This window comes from Uloborus diversus, chromosome 10 (assembly GCF_026930045.1).
Source record: "Uloborus diversus isolate 005 chromosome 10, Udiv.v.3.1, whole genome shotgun sequence".
Taxonomy (NCBI): Eukaryota; Metazoa; Arthropoda; class Arachnida; order Araneae; family Uloboridae; genus Uloborus; species Uloborus diversus.
Genome location: NC_072740.1, coordinates 54,819,456 through 54,835,826, shown reverse-complemented (window position 1 = coordinate 54,835,826; position 16,371 = coordinate 54,819,456). Strand labels below are relative to the sequence as shown.

The following is a 16,371-nucleotide window of genomic DNA, read 5'->3' as shown; positions in this document are numbered from 1 at the left end:
TTAAGCACTACTTAATTCGCATGATATAAAATTCAAATTTATTAGTGTGTATTCGATATAAGGTATTTAAATTAAAAATACATTTTAAATGACTAAATAAATTTCAAATATAAGACTTCATTTGTGAAAGCTGTGTTGAGGAGCTGTATTGAATAGTTATTGCACAAAAGAAACTGGAAAACAATTTCAATGTCATTAGAGAATAGTTCATCTTTCAAGGTTGTTAAATTAGCGTGCCGTACTGTACCTCTACCGCATAAATTCATGCAAAAGAAAAAGTCCTTTTGTGCAATGAGGAAAATTCAAAAAAGTATTGATGCGAAAAATTTACAAATAAAAGCTTTTACAATCTTTTTACTCAATCTTTTAAAAACTTAACATTTAACCTTAATTCATGCACTGAAATTGTTACAAAAAAGTCTGATGTTGCATTACCTGGTTCTTCGAATTTAGAGGCAGTCTTAATTCTGTAAAACATATTTATTGCTGTCATCTATTATTCCTATTATTTGTTTTTAAGAAATGAGCTTATGAATGAAGATTCAGCCACATGTTCCTGTGAAAGATCATATTTGTATGCATGAGTAAGAAACAAACATTTAATATAACACCAACCATTTGCTTTCAGTCGTTTCAAACTAATACATAAAAACAAATAATTTATACTCAGTTTGAAGTTTTCTTTCATCTTTATTGCTTTCTGTGTTTTGCTATTTTAAAAATATTTTACCCAAATTTGATGTGATGCATAAATTCATACATGTAGATGTCTGCTATTTTTCTCTTTGCTTAAGCAGCCTATCGTTGTTTTAATTATAAATCCTCGTAACTCTACTTCTCTGAATAAATGAACTATGAACGCGACTTTTTGTTGTGTATTGAACATTTTTGCACTGGTGAAGATTCTCCATTGCAGCTTTGAAATGGCTACATGCTGTATTTTCTCGATAATTTGTGTTTTATTTCCGTTTTTTTCCCTTTAAATCATCTATACTAATGTTTAGTTTTTTTTTTTTTTTCGTAATTGGCACTATTGCATTATTTTATTCACTTATTGATACTTCATTAAAAATATCAAAAGCACCTCAAGAAAATATGATGATTAGACAAAAATAAAATGTTTATGAAAATTAATTTTTTACTGGATTTTTTTTTCGAAAACGCATCACTGTAAAATGTTTTTAGTAGAAGGGGATAAGTTTTATAATTAAGGAGATAATAAATTACGTTTTTGAAGAAAAATGTTCAGTAACCACGCGGTTATGTATTTGCCAAAAGCGTACTGTGATCGAGACAGCTAATACTAGATGTATCCATGGCTGGTTGCTGCAGCTAAGTTTATTCCGCTGGCATCTCCCCCCCCCCAGCCCCTTACCCTACACTTCCCCAAATCAATTCAGGTTCAATAAGTCACATAAAATATTCAAAATGTATAAGATGCTCCAAAATAATTAAAACCTGAAATTTAATACCTTGGGGTCTTTCCCTTTGCTCCCGTTCTGGGAATTTCTCCCCTCCTTCCCTGCTTGATTTGTAGCCTAAAAGTATCCGTTAAGTTCAGTTGTTCGATTGAGGGACAATTTCTAAGGAAAATGTAGATTAGAGCAAGAGCTGGCATCACAAAAATGTTGATAATAAGGAGCAAGGAAAATTTCACCTGAAAAGAAAGCACTTCGATCTAGCCGATCAATGAGCGATCGGTTTGTGAGGTTTGGTGAGGGGCCTAAAGAGAGGCGATCAGTCAAAGAGGACCAATTTTCTGCTGAAATTCAGAAATGTTCCCCAGAAGATCTGCAGAATTTCTAAAAAGATTTTTAAGTTGAAGAAGATATTTTGCTGAAATTTTACACAATTACTGTAATTTTTTTCAAATTAAAGAATTGGGGAACATTTGGCAGAGTGAAATAGCCGGGCCAAGTGAAATGGTGAAATATTTACTCTGTTTTTAGCTCCACCTATCTGGTATTATTTTATTTATATAGTACCATATGTAGTCTATTCCAGTCAGGAAAAAAATACCGCCAAAGATTAAAGCATTTGGTAATACAGGCAATTTTAAAAAAATGATTAAATATTGTAATATTTTGTTGTAAGTAAAAAAAGGTTTTTTGTTACTATAAAATGATAAAGTTCTTGTTATTAACATTTTAAACATTAATTGAGGCCTCCTAATATTCAATGCAGTATTAATTTAGTTAATATTGAGCTTATTTGTATTTTAAATAAATTGTGCAATTAGTCAAGTACATACTGGCAAAGTGGATGGGACAAAGTGAAATAGTGTGCTTAATTTACTCACTTAATCATTTGATCTAAATCACTTACATTTTCATTAATTAATTCATTTACATTCTTTCATTTAGCAATTCACTTATTCATTCATTCATTCACTTATTTTCTTATTCATTCATATTCTTTTACTCGCTCATTTATTTTCTTCATATATCAATTGATTTATTCATTTAATTACTCGTTTTTTGTTTCATTATCTTTTTATTTATTCATTCAACCTTTTATTTACTGATGCTTTTGATCAAAAATATGTTTTATAATCAAATAGAAAATATTTCATTAGAAAAAAATTTATTTTTCACTTTGCCCCATGGGGGAAAAAAGTGAAAATTTTCTACTTTTTTTTGAAGACTCAAATTTACTGCTCAAAATAAAAATGTTTCAACGCAAGTTTTATTATAAAATACAATGTTCTTTCTTTATGTACTGTAATTTTCAAACAAATTTCCAATTTGTTCATTTTGAAAAAACTCGACCCTTTCACTTTGCCCCACATTAACTACATCTAAAGTTCCTGCAAATGATGCTTATTCGGCTCCAAACTCAGCATTTTCGTTCGAAATAAAATGTGATGTTTATACAAAACCGCTAATAGCTGAAAACTAGGGCATTAACCAAATGTGTATCATATGAATAATGTGAAGTATTAGCAATATTGTATAAACATTAAGCATCACACATTTGGTTTTTGGGAAAATGTCGAGTATAGGCCGAATGAACGTCCTTTGTGAGCTTTAGATTTACTTCTTTAATTTGAAGAAATATGTAGTAAAATATTGTAGCTATTCTGCAGAAATCTGCAAGATTGCGGCAGAAACTTTGTCGATTTTAACTGCCCGCCCGTGCTCTATGCCTATTACCCGCCCTGGCTGACCGTTTGCTCAATGATCGGCTGCATAGGTGTTCTCTTCTCAGGCAAGCATTTTGCTTGTACCTGATAACCTACATTTTTGTGTAGGTCCGTGTACATGTTTAATCTCACTACCTTTAGACAAAGTACCAATCCGATTCAAACTGCTTTTCCGACTATCGATCAATGTACCAATTCCAGATTTGGTACATAAATACTTTAAGAAAAACGTGTGAAAGCAATAAAAACCATTAAAGGAGTAAACTTATCAATGGAAGATAATCTCTTGTAAAATAATTATTTTCGTTTAAAAAGAGGCGAGTGTAATACCAATATATCCTTTGCAAATAAAAATTGCAACGTGTGTCATGCTAATAATGTCCTATGACTAGTTTTAACTCACAAAATTACATAATTATCTGAAAAAATACTCTTCTAATTCTTCAGAAGTAGGCGCCCTTACAACCCCCAATTCTGAGGTCAGTGCATCTAGGGTTGTCCGAAAACAATAAGTGCCTTTTCTTTTCCGAAAAGGTGCATGAAGCATATACATATAATGAACCCCAACTCCATCTATTCTGGAAGGATGCATGCTGCCTTAACGAGTCCCCATTCTCCCTCCTCCTCCCACCAAAACTCGATACCCCATTTTGAACTCTAAAGAAAAGAATACGCCAGCCTCCCTCAGGGTTCATTATTTCATTAGTTATCATTATCTGCATACAAGCAGCGCCAACGGCGAATCTCCGCCAAATATGGCAAGTGTTCTTCAGTCATCATTTCTTTCCAAAGCCTATTATTTCACCATAGGGTTCGACCTTGGCTTTCGGTCCTACCTGTCCAGAAGCTTTCGCTCATTCACTAATGGCTGCATAGGAGCTCCTGCCTGAATGGCCGCACACTGATACATAATAGGAAAGGTGGAAATGAACGTCAGCACCCCCCTGTTCTTCCCCCTTTTATCCCCCTGTCTTCTTTTTATTATTGTTTTCCTACTCCCAGTGTGTATCACCCCCACTTCCACCCTTGGGAACAGTTGTATGTGCATCCGGCATGTATAAGTATCTGTGTAGTCTAGCAAGTGCTTGGGTTCAGGTTGAAGTCTATTGTTGTAAGTCCCCTGCGCTTATGTTACCTCAAGTCCTCACCGCTACAAAGGTATTGTGACATCAGTCCTTTTTCTTTCGCACTTTCCCTGACCGAAAAAAACTGCTCCCCATGTTTTGATGGCTGGCACGTGCCCCAAATTTATCACGGCCTATTCAAAGGCCCGAAGGGACTGTCATACTCTCTCAACATTTACTTAACAAATTGCGGAACAAATTGAAGGTTACGCCCCTTTTTTGCTGAAAAATTTAAAACGGTTACGCCTGTTTCGCTGAAAATTTAAAACAGATCTATCAACACAAGCGAACCATTATGTTAATTAAACTATCACTAATGTATGAAGAAATTAGTCTCAGGTATCTGAAGTAACGGAAATGTTAAGTAAAATGGATAACTTTAAAAAGTAACTTTACCAGGATGTGTTAATTTAATTTCAGTGGAAAAACCTAAGTATACAGTGCTCTGAAAGAGTCATTAAAATTACTTCTTATTATCTAATATCAAATAAAATTTAAAGAAAAGTTATTCAAGCAATTGTTGTTACTTGGTTAAAGTTTCATAAAAATATTTTAATTGCTACTGAAAAAAGTAACAAATAACATGTAAATATCAGACACAGAACATTATTGCCATTCTCCTTTCATGATGTAAGAATTGCATTTAAAAAAATCAACACCTTTTCAATTTTAATTAATGACGAGTCGGTTTCTAAAGAAAAGTGGGAAGGGGAGTAAATATCGAAGCAAATTTGACTGTACGCAATTCGTAATTTAGCTCAACGATCTGAATTATGACCTTTTTAAATCACTCAATGATTAATTTCATTTATTTGATATCAACGTATATGAAGCATTACTGAAATATGAACTTGAATTATATTTCCTCGTTCTAAAAAATGTACATACTTAATCTGTTTAACGTCTATATCTTTCATAACTAAGTAGTACATCATTGTTTTTCTAATCTTTTTTTCGTTTTGTTTTCTGAATTATGCTTCATTATACTTGAGCTAACAGTATACGCATTTTGTTTATGGAAAAATATACTTATGTTCAACTGAAATGTGTAAATGGGAATAACAGGCACATAAATTTCAGTTTAAAAGTAACATATTTATAAGCACGTAGGTGTGTATTTTCTAATTATGAATCATGTCAACAGAAGAAAAATTTCTCATTGCGATTCCATGTGACGGAATGACAAATTAAGATATTAAGCAGTACTTTAAGTAATTGCAGTGAAACTATGTTCACTCTAATATACATTTTTTTTTCTTTGTATCTTATTGTTGAAAATTGAAATTTGAGAAAAAATGCTGAAAATACATTTTTTAAATATTTATTTATTTATTTATTTATTTTTTTTTTTTTTTTGTTTTCTTTTAATATTTTCAGATTTTTGACAAAATTATTCTTTTCTTAAAAGAATGTAAAGAAAATTCAAGGGTTTCAATGTATTAGTGAACGACACATTACTTTTTACTCACTTACAGTTTTAAATATGATATATAACGCCAACTTTTTGGTGTTTATAAAGGAGTTGACATCTTTAATTAATAAAAATGTCATTTTATTGACGTAATAGTGCATCAACTGCTGCATTACATTAATAAAACGACATACATTCTGCCATGAGAAAGTTTTTTAAAAAAAAATCATTTTTCATTACTTCTTCTTTTTCTTTCATTTTTTTAATCTAATGTATGTTAGCTTTATTGTACGAGTTTGTATATTTGGTTTCTGATGATTAAGAAGCCGGGAAAAAAAAAAACGTCAAATTCCATCATTTTATTATTGTTAGCATTTAATCCAAAGCGCGTTATTTAAAAAACTCATTTTGCAGATAGTGCCCTTTATCTTCCCACGGCAGTACATACTTATAGTGTAATTTGAAAATAATAGTGTAATTTGAACAAAAAAATAGTGAAATTTTGAATATAGTCTAACCCGTTTATAGTGAAGCTGTGTATAGGGAATTTGTGGCTATAACGTAATAGCTTCACCCTTCATTTATTGTGTTTTATTACATTTTTACATTTTTATAGCGAAATTACGGTTATAGCGAAATCCTTATTTAGTCCTTTCAACTTCGTTATAAACAGGCGCCACTGTAGTTACTTAAAGTATTTTTCGATAAATACTTTAACCTTTATTAAAATATTTTTATGAAACTTTAACCAAGTAACAACAATTGCTTGAATAACTTTTCTTTAAATTTTATTTGATATTATGTAATTCTTATGACTCTTTCAGAGCATTTTATACTTAGGTTTTTCCACTGAAATTAAATTCACACATCATGGTAAAATTACTTTTTAAAGATATCCGTTTTACTTAACATTTCCGTTACTTCAGATAGCTAAGACTAATTTCTTCATACATTAGTGATAGTCTAATTAACATAATGGTTCGCTTGTGTTAATAGATGTTTTAAATTTTCAGAGAAACAGGCGTAACCGATTTAAATTTTTCAGCAAAAAAGGGGCGTAACCTTCAATTTGTTTCGCAATTAATAATAAAACAGTAAGATAATAAAATTATAATATTAAAAAAACTAACAATGTTAGTTATTGTACCAATTTAAAAAATAATATTAATTATAATATAGTAAAATTGAAAAATATTAATAATGAGGTTGTCAATTTGTATGAATCATTATTATAATGACAACTTGTGCATTTTTAGTCATATTGATCCAGAAACAAATTTTCTAATTATACACTAGTAAAAAATATTAAAAGTAGTTCTAGTTGCAAAGCTACTTTTGATTTTTTTTCTACTCTCACTCATTTTCTCAGTGTTCAAAAAGCGGTACTGGGCCGACGAGAGGACGTCAGCCTAGACGGAAACTAGGGGTAAGACTATTGAGGGGGCATAGCTCGAGATCGGAGTAGTATGAATTTTATAAATTTTATGTGGGGATGGGGACTAGGAGATTAAACTGACTTGGGGCCCGCCATGGCTATCGGTTGCCCTGCTGTCCTCTGCTCCACTGTAGCAATAAGAGTTTTTACTTATTCTCTGTTTCAGAATTCGTACATTTTTATAGAGCTTTATTTCCTAACCACCAGAACTTTTTACCTATGTGTGAGAAAGGTTTACTGAGTGAACGCAAGATTTTATTAATTTATTCTTAAATGCGTAGTTGAAAAGATATTTTGTGTTCAGTTCCGATTCTTTTTTCCTCTCAAAGTCATGCTCCAGTGGCGTACAGTCATGCGAGTAATTGAAGTTTCAGCAATTGCAAAGACACTTTTGCTAGCAGAATCATCCCTATATGGTCAATATCGCTTGAAGAAAATTACATCAACCCAAACAATATGACTCAACCCTATCAAAATACGTTCAAGTCATCCAATCTTTGCGTAAGCCTTTATCAACCTTTCAAATTGGAAGATTTTCTTCAAAAAAGATGACCTGATCTAAGAAATCCTTTTGTCGTTGGGTATTTTTTCACGCCTCACTGGAAAGTTTGATGTCCTGTGCAGGCTCTTCTACTTAATTGAAAATTGGCGTGTTTTCGCAGTTTTTCCTTTCCTAGGGCCTAATTTCAATCAATATCACTCTAGAGGTAACGTTTAATATTTCCTTCTTCCCGGATTGACAAGCAGCGGGTGCAACAGATGTTGTCAACTTGACAAAATCCCAACATTATCGAAATGATATAAATGTAGTACATGGATCCCTTTAATGCTTTGTGCCCACATTGCTATTGTAAATAGCGAGATTGCGTGCTGGTATTTATTAGTCCTCTAATTTTTAACTGCAATAGGTCTGTTTCAGCTAAACCCGAAAAAGAAAATCAGAATATTATAAAGTAACTCATGTAGGAAAAAAGTATTAATAATAGCAATATTTTTGGCTTAAATAAAGGGATGGATTTAAACTTATCCTGCATATATAGGATCAGTAAATGTCCTATACATAATGCCATTTCTTTCCTTAAATTCGTTTGAGATTTTAATTTGCATTTAATGCTAGATAATTTAACTAAATAATAAATAAATGAACAAAAAGAAAGTTTGACCTTGGGCTTTTATTTCATAACACTACTAGAATTTAAATATTCGTATTTGAAATTTTTATGCATTAAGAAAACATATTTTGATTGTAAATGTGGTTTGGCAGTGAAATAAGCGATTTATTGTAAAAGCTTTTTTCCTAACTTTATGCTTGACATAAAATTCTTAATTTGCGCTGTCTCTTTTCAAATAAATATCACGTATTTCCACTAGATGTTTAAATTTTAAAAAAAAGAAAGAAAGAAAGAAAGAAAAAAGAAAAACAATACAAAAAAAAGGAGACAGAGAGAGAGAGAAAGGGGGAAAAAGATAAATGTATAAATAAATGTTTTCGTCATATTAGTGTCACTTCTCTATATATACTAAAAGGTTTGATATTTTAGACCACAAATAATCAATAATACATACACAAGAATTATATGCCGTCATTGGAATTTTTTTTTCTACATTTTTAGAGTTACCAAATTTGTTGCTGCATTATTTCGCTTTGAAGGAGTTCTGAATGTTTTCAAATCGATACTTTTCTTTTATTTTTCAAGATATTTAGTGCGGTATTTTATTGAACAAGTATAGATTTGACTGTACTTAGTGGTATCAATATTTGCTTCGTGCAGAAAGGTCACGAGTATCGAGCACGTCTCGGTTCTGTGTCTTCAGTGCCATTTGTGGACCGACTTTCCTTAAAGTTTTAAAGATGGACGTAAAAGGCTCTTTTGAACAATAACGTTTAAGTATTTCTTTTAAGCTTTACGGATGATTACTTAAAAAACAGTAATTCCTCTAACGTATGCAAAACGAAATTAATCCAAGTTAAATAATATACGCATTTTAATTGCACTCATAGGGTGATTCATTTAAGAGAGTACCTGTTAGTTTCCCCTATTATCATCAACGGATATGGTAACTAATCTGGCACTGAAATATAAGTGTTTTGCTTTAGTGTGAAAGATGATTTTCAGCATTGCAGTTGCAATTTTATTTGTGAAGTGAAGCAGAAATGGGTATAAGCAACGATGCTTCTTCCTGTGTGTGTTTGTGTGATTTTTTTAATTTGATAATTCAATTTTGTCTTTTGCATTCCTTTCAGAAATGTAATAAAAACTTACCCCCATTTTATATATATATATATATATATATATATATATATATATATTAAAAATATTCTTTTATAATCGAATAGAATTTTTTTTTTCACTTTGCTCCATGAAAAGAAAAAAAAAACGGGTAAAGTTTCCACTTTTTTTTTGAAAGCGAAAATTTATTGCCAAAAATTAAAAAAAAAAAAAACTATTTCAATGCAAGTTTTAATATAAAAAACGTGGTCTTTCATTATGTACTGTAATTTTAAAAACAAATTTCCAATTTGTTCATACTGAGAAAACGCTCAGTCATCTTAACTATTTCCACTTTGCCCCACATTCCCCTACAGATAACGTAAACATAGTTAATTTTGATACTTTAACTGTAACAACATGACTAGTTAAAACATTTAAAAATTATAAAAGTCTTTTAACGTTTGTTCAAATGTTTTTAAAGAGAGCTTTTTTAAAAGACTTGCTTTGAAATATATTTTCATCAAAATGATTCTTTTATATTGACTCGTTATTTTCTTACATTCCATTTATATGTACTTTAATTATGTACCCATACATTCTATGTATTGTAGTTTTTTCTCATATATTTTTACATACATGTATTTATGCAAAGATAAGAGTAGTAATTACTTCACAACCCCCAATATAAAATGCAGGTTATGTTTTTTTGCCCTGTATAGGTATAATCAAAGAATATACGAGTAACAACGCATACTGAAGTAAAATACCTTTTATTACTCTTGTTTAGATCATTGTGAATAATGATCGCGTGGAGCGCTTAAAATTTTAATTTTGTAATGTGCTTTCCTCGAAATCGGTATGTTAAAAAGATAATATTGACAGCCTGTAAAATGTTTTATGTACGGTATGTTCTCTGTATAAGTAAATTTGAAAGCCAATGAAACGTTTTTCTTTTATTACTGTACTATGAATCATTTAAAATTGCGGCATTTTTTGCGCTTCAAAGTTTCAACTTTAAAAATAAGCTTTACTCCCAAAACTGCATTAAAAAATATATCTTAAAAAATCTGCTTGCTAGTATAACTAACACATTCTACATGCATTTTTATTCATCATTAAGTATTCATTTATAAATTAGTATCCGTACGATAAATTATTTTTTAAAATTTTAATCATAAATTACAAATCCTTAATCAAATATTATTTTCAAGCCATTATAATGTTCGTTAATTACTTGTCAAAGATTTTAACTTGTCTTAAAACTAAATTATTATATATGCATGGAATTAAACTCTGATAATTTTTGTTTTCTTTAAACTATTTATCAATAAATATTTAAATTACTCGTTTACTAACTGACTCGTGCACAGCATTCGCTCTTGAACACACTCCAAGCACATTTACTCTAAGTCCGCAGTGTGTATTGGAATGTTATAAATTGTTGTGAATTTATGTGTAATCATTTCATCTATATTTTCTTTTTTAATAATCTAAATATACTTTAATTGTAATGCAACATTACGTCGTTATTCTTTTTTATGTTATTATAGAAAACTTCTTTTCGTTAAAAAAAATGCAAACACGTTTTCTAATTATACTGGGGTATCTAATTCCAAATATACATGGAGTAAGTGGGACATCCATGTAAATACTGTAGACTCGTATTGAATATTCACAAGTATAACTTATTTATGTACATAAAGGAAAATAGTGTACATTTTGAGCTCCTATGTTCACTTTTGAGATTTTATATTCCCTAATTAAAATTTCTGAAATATTTTAATACGGTAAATGTAAAACTATTGCACAGTACGTGATGATTCGTGAAATGTAGAAAAAAAATAATAAATAAATAAAACTAAATAAACTATTATATTCTGGAGCAAAAACTGATTTCATACCATGCAAATGTCATGTTGCGTCTCATTATCTTATAATATCCTATTACATCTAGAAACATTTTTTTGACGAATTTCTTTATGAAAAGTAAAGATACATATGATTGTTTGACTAAAAAGCTAACGACCTGATTACGTGAACACATTGTTCATTTGATCTATATATTTTTTTTTTTAATAATCTTAATGTACTTCAATTTTAATGCAACTCTTCCGTCATAATTCCTTTTTATATTTTTGACATTAGAGAAAACTTTTTTCATAAAAACAAAAAACTGCAAACACGTTTTACAATTATATAAGGGTTCCAATTCTAATTTTAAAAGTTCAATTCAAAAATTTTAATGCTTTTCCCTTACCGATAGATAAATAAATAAAAGTATATGAAACAATTATTGTTAGAACAAAAACACATTCGACCTATTTACTGTGCTGCTGTACTACTAGCTACTTCCAGAAACTAATTTCCTGTGTTATTTCTTTTCAGAAATTAAACTTCTACAACTTGAAAAAGAATCAGTTATTGTTTCCCATGGTAAGTTTTTGCTGAAATATTTTGAAATCAATCTGTACACTACTTTCTCTGGAAAGTTTTAAATTAAACTTCAAGTACGTAGTATTGTTAATTCAGCTTGCATAAACAAGATCCATTTTTTTTTAACCTGAATTCTTCTTGATATAGGTTTTTAGGTTGATTACGTATGAAATATTACATAGTTTTGAATTTTGTTTAAATAGAGAGGCTTCTGTTTTACACCGATACAGGAAATAAATAACTAAATTAATAAGTAAATTATATTAGATGAAAATTTCATTTGAAAAAAACCAAACTTGTTTTAGAAAAAGTTGAAAGCTTGGCGTCACTTTCATAACCTGTGCTGACTTTTGTAACCTGTTCCTTGTAACCTGCAATTACTTGCAACGTTGCTTTGTTAATACTGCTAAATATATCTTTATATTTTTTATGTGAAGAATGATTTCCCAATTTTTTATTACTATTCATTAGGGTATCAAAAAACAAAAATTTCGAAAATCGTATTCTCCTTGTTAGATATTGCATATTAAAGAATTAATGGAGAAAAATCATCTGAATTAGTCAATATTTAGGGGGTCGCGAAGATTTAGCACTTAAATAAGCTGGTTTAGCACGGAAAAAATGGCGTTTTTACTAAACACCAGTGTTTTAGTGAAAAAATTTTACTAATGATATAATAAAGTACAGAAATACTGTGGAGAAGGTATTTTACATTTACAAACATTATAATATAAGTTACTGAAATGTTCTTGTTACATGAAGCACTTTCTTCTCACTTACTAAGATTTAATGACATCATTGGCCATCAGTGTTACATTGTTGGGCGTTGAAAATGTTTCTCACTGTTGTAGAACAAATAGAAGAAGATGCTCAAGACATATCTTAATTATTTCAGTAAATTACAATAGTTAATTGATTCGTTTAAAAGTGATTTGTAAACGGTGTACTTTTATACCGAGCAATAAAAGTTAAAAACATTCAATTTGTCGCGTACCCCTAAGCATACTCCAATTGATCCAAATTTTGGTTTGTTAATTACCTTGCTTTCTGGAACAGGGGCACTAGTGTAGAGATTAGTAATTTTAACTTTTATTTTTTACATATCATTTTAGACCACCCTACTATACATATACTTATTCTTCCAATTTCTGTGATTAAAGGTACGTAATTGGAATTTTGGAGTGCATAGGATATACTCTAAAACATCATTTAATCATAATTTTTCAAATAATAGGGAATTGAAGATAAAACATTTTATGCCATTATAATTTCAAATCTAGCATAATACATTTAATTTAACGAGGACTGGAATAGAAATGAAACTTTTATTTAATTCAACATATTACTATTTCTTAAACCTATCAGTCACTTTTACGCTGATTTTTTTTTTTAAATTATGTTTTTGAAGGATCCGTAGATTGTAAATTTAAATTGAAGGTTAAAATGTATGCATAACTAAGGACATAAATGCAAATTAATCCCCAATTTTCCAATGTGGATTTGATTTCGCTGTTATTGCATTATACAAACAAATACACTAACAAATTTAAGCATTCTCTTGTTCAAATTGAATTATGAAAGCAAGTATTCTTTTTTATCCTTAACGAATTGGAATGGAATATCATTTTGACACATTATATTTCTGTGTCAAAACGAATGGTATACTTATCGCATCGGTTATATTTTTGTGTAAAACACCATGGTTTAAGTACTGCACATGCATACAACGTTTTGTCCTTTATTTTTATCTGTGACATTTGCTATAGTTTCTGACCTAAATACGTTACAAATCTATGCATTTTAAAATTCAAAAAATGTAAAAAGTAGTAGTAAAATGACAAGTATTAAATCCCAATGCTTTGGTTAAGAATATGGGCTTTAATCCAGTTTTCTTTCGTTAATATTAGGTGGAAATTGTAGAAGTTCAAGGCGTTTAAAACATTTTTTAAAAAATAGCAATTTTACTTATGAATTTTCCTTCTTGAAATCTATGCTTGGCAAAACCTGTTTACCTATTTTCCTTTGACAAATTTACCTACTTGAGACTATTTTGAATTGCTGAATATATTCGAGAAATATTAAAACAATTCAAAAAGCGAAAGGATTTAGGAAGTTCAAATGTTTTATGTAGGGAAATTAATGAGAAAGAGAGAAAAAAAAGAAGATTCAGCAACACACCCTCGCTTTTCTGGCGCATAAGAGCTTGAAAAGTTACTACACTTCACAAATTTTTGAGATAAGCTCTAAAGCCTAAAACCAGACATGAAATCAGGAGTTAATCCAAGAGTTAATCCAGACATGAAATTTCGAGTCCCATGTGTTCTAGTGTCGGGTCTTTCACCAAGACGACCCGGGATCAGTCCACAGCGTGAACACGTGAATGAACTCTCCACCTCTCTCGTATTATGCGGCAATCCTATGGCTTCGTGTTGGAAAGTGGATTCAGGAAATAAGGCATGAAATTATGATAAAAGTTTAACGGTAAAAGGTACGCCACGTGTTTCAACCAATGCTTGAAAGCATTGTTGGTGGCAGTTACTCATAACCATGTTGAAACATGATGCCTCGCGCATCCAAGTTAAGGTGACCATTTGCCCAGCTACTGTGAACAATTGAGCTAGCTCTTATTTTAATTTTAATTAATTAATTTATTTATTTCAACTATGTCACTCTGTATATAGAAGTTAAAAGTACCTGTTCCGTCCATTGAAATATAAAACTGATACGTATTAGGTATAGTAGTACAGCCAAGAAAAACTGTAACTTAGATTTCTTTAGTTGGATGTACTTACTATGCGTTCCCCAACTTAAGCTATCTAAATTACATAATGGTTTACTGATTTGACGTAATTTCTTTAATATTGTATAGGGTCTGGTGGGGTAAAGTGGTCATAAAATCGTAGGTTTTCAACTTAGGTGGATAATAAATACAATAAATTCTTTAAATACTTCAACTTTTTTTGTTATTATTTTACATTGCATTATTAAAGAACACGTACATTGAATTTCAGAAAAAAAAAAATTGATTTAAGTAGTTTTATAACATTTTCATTTCCCTTTGTATTTATGACCACTTTAACCCATGGGGTGGGGGAAAGTGGTCATAGCATGGGGTAAAGTGGCCATAGTTAAAAACAGCTGCAAAACTGTTACAAATAACCCTATTATTTGTATATTTCGGTTATTTTTATAGTTACAAGTATATGTACGAGTATATGCGGGTATGCACGAGTATATACGTGTCGTGTAAACAAGAGTAAACATGTTCATATATGAATAAATACATGTATACATCAGATACATGCATGCATGTGCCTACTCAAGTATATTCGTGTATACACGAGCGTATAAGCATGTATACGTGATTGCCTACAGGAGTGTGTATACGTGTCTACACGAGTCACGTGTATATGCGAGTATATACGCGCAAAACGAACATCATTTGCGTGTTTGCACATGTATCTCGAGTATATATGTGCATACCTGAGTTTCTGAGTATATACGTGTATAGTCGACGTATATACGCATATATAAGTGTACATAGATACACTTCTGGCCATTAAAATTGCTACACCAAGAAGAAATTGCCAGAATGAAGCTAAATTTTACACACGTGATAATAAAACTGACATTAGAAAGTGATTACAAATTAAAGCAAATTGATCATTTATGGTTGGAAAAATCTCGAATAAATGGAGGTTTAAGTACCCTGTTAACCCACCTCTAGCGTGAATGTACGATGTACTTGAAGCGAAACAATCGGGCATTGAGACATAACAGTCTCCTACGATATCCTGCGTCATCTAGTACCACAGTTGCTGTAAATGTGCCACTCATTCGATCAAACTCATAAGTGTTAGCACTCACGACGGGGCTCCCAGGAACCATTTTTTAACATGACAATGCTCGGTGAAACACAGCAAGGGTGTAAAGGGATTTCCTCTTCCGCATTATCACTTTCTCTGGTCTGCGTGATGCTCTGGTCTGCGATTTGTGACTTGTCACAAATTGAGCATATCTGGGATCACTTGAGACGGTAAATTGGACAGCTTGTAAGTTTGATCAAATTAGTGGCGCGTTTACAGCAACTGTGGTACGAGAAGACGTAAGACATCGTACGAAACTGCTGTACCTCAATGCTCGACCGTATCGGTTCTTAAATTCCAACTAGAGGTGGCGCAACAGGGTACTTAAACCTCCATTCATGTGAGATTTTTCCAGTAATAAATGATCATTTTGCTTTCATTTTGTAATCGTTTTCTAGTGTCAATGTTGCCATCACGTGTGCAAAATTTTGTTTCATTCAGATTATTCCTTCTTGGTGTAGCAATTTTAACGGCCAGCAGTGTACTTACATACATATACGAGTATACACGAGTTAATTCGTGGATATATCCAGTGCGTGTTTGGTACGTGTCTACTCACGTATATATATATGTGGAAGCAAGAGTATATACGTATGCTTACGTGTAAACACGATTCTATACTTGTTAGACGTATATACGTACATTTACGTGTAAACACAAGTACATGTATCCACGTATATCTACGAGTATATCCGCTAATATACATGTATGCTTACATAGTGAATCCAAGATCTTGGGCAAAATCTA

At 30.9% G+C, this 16,371-nt stretch overlaps 1 long non-coding RNA gene across 1 annotated transcript in view; it reads left to right on the top strand.

Moving 5' to 3' along the window:
* LOC129231855 (uncharacterized) overlaps window positions 1–16,371 on the top strand; it is a 122,878-nt gene that overhangs the window by 89,527 nt on the left and 16,980 nt on the right. The window contains exon 2 of the long non-coding RNA XR_008581309.1: window positions 11,711–11,758. This is a non-coding gene — a long non-coding RNA (uncharacterized LOC129231855). The remainder of the gene's footprint in view (window positions 1–11,710; window positions 11,759–16,371) is intronic.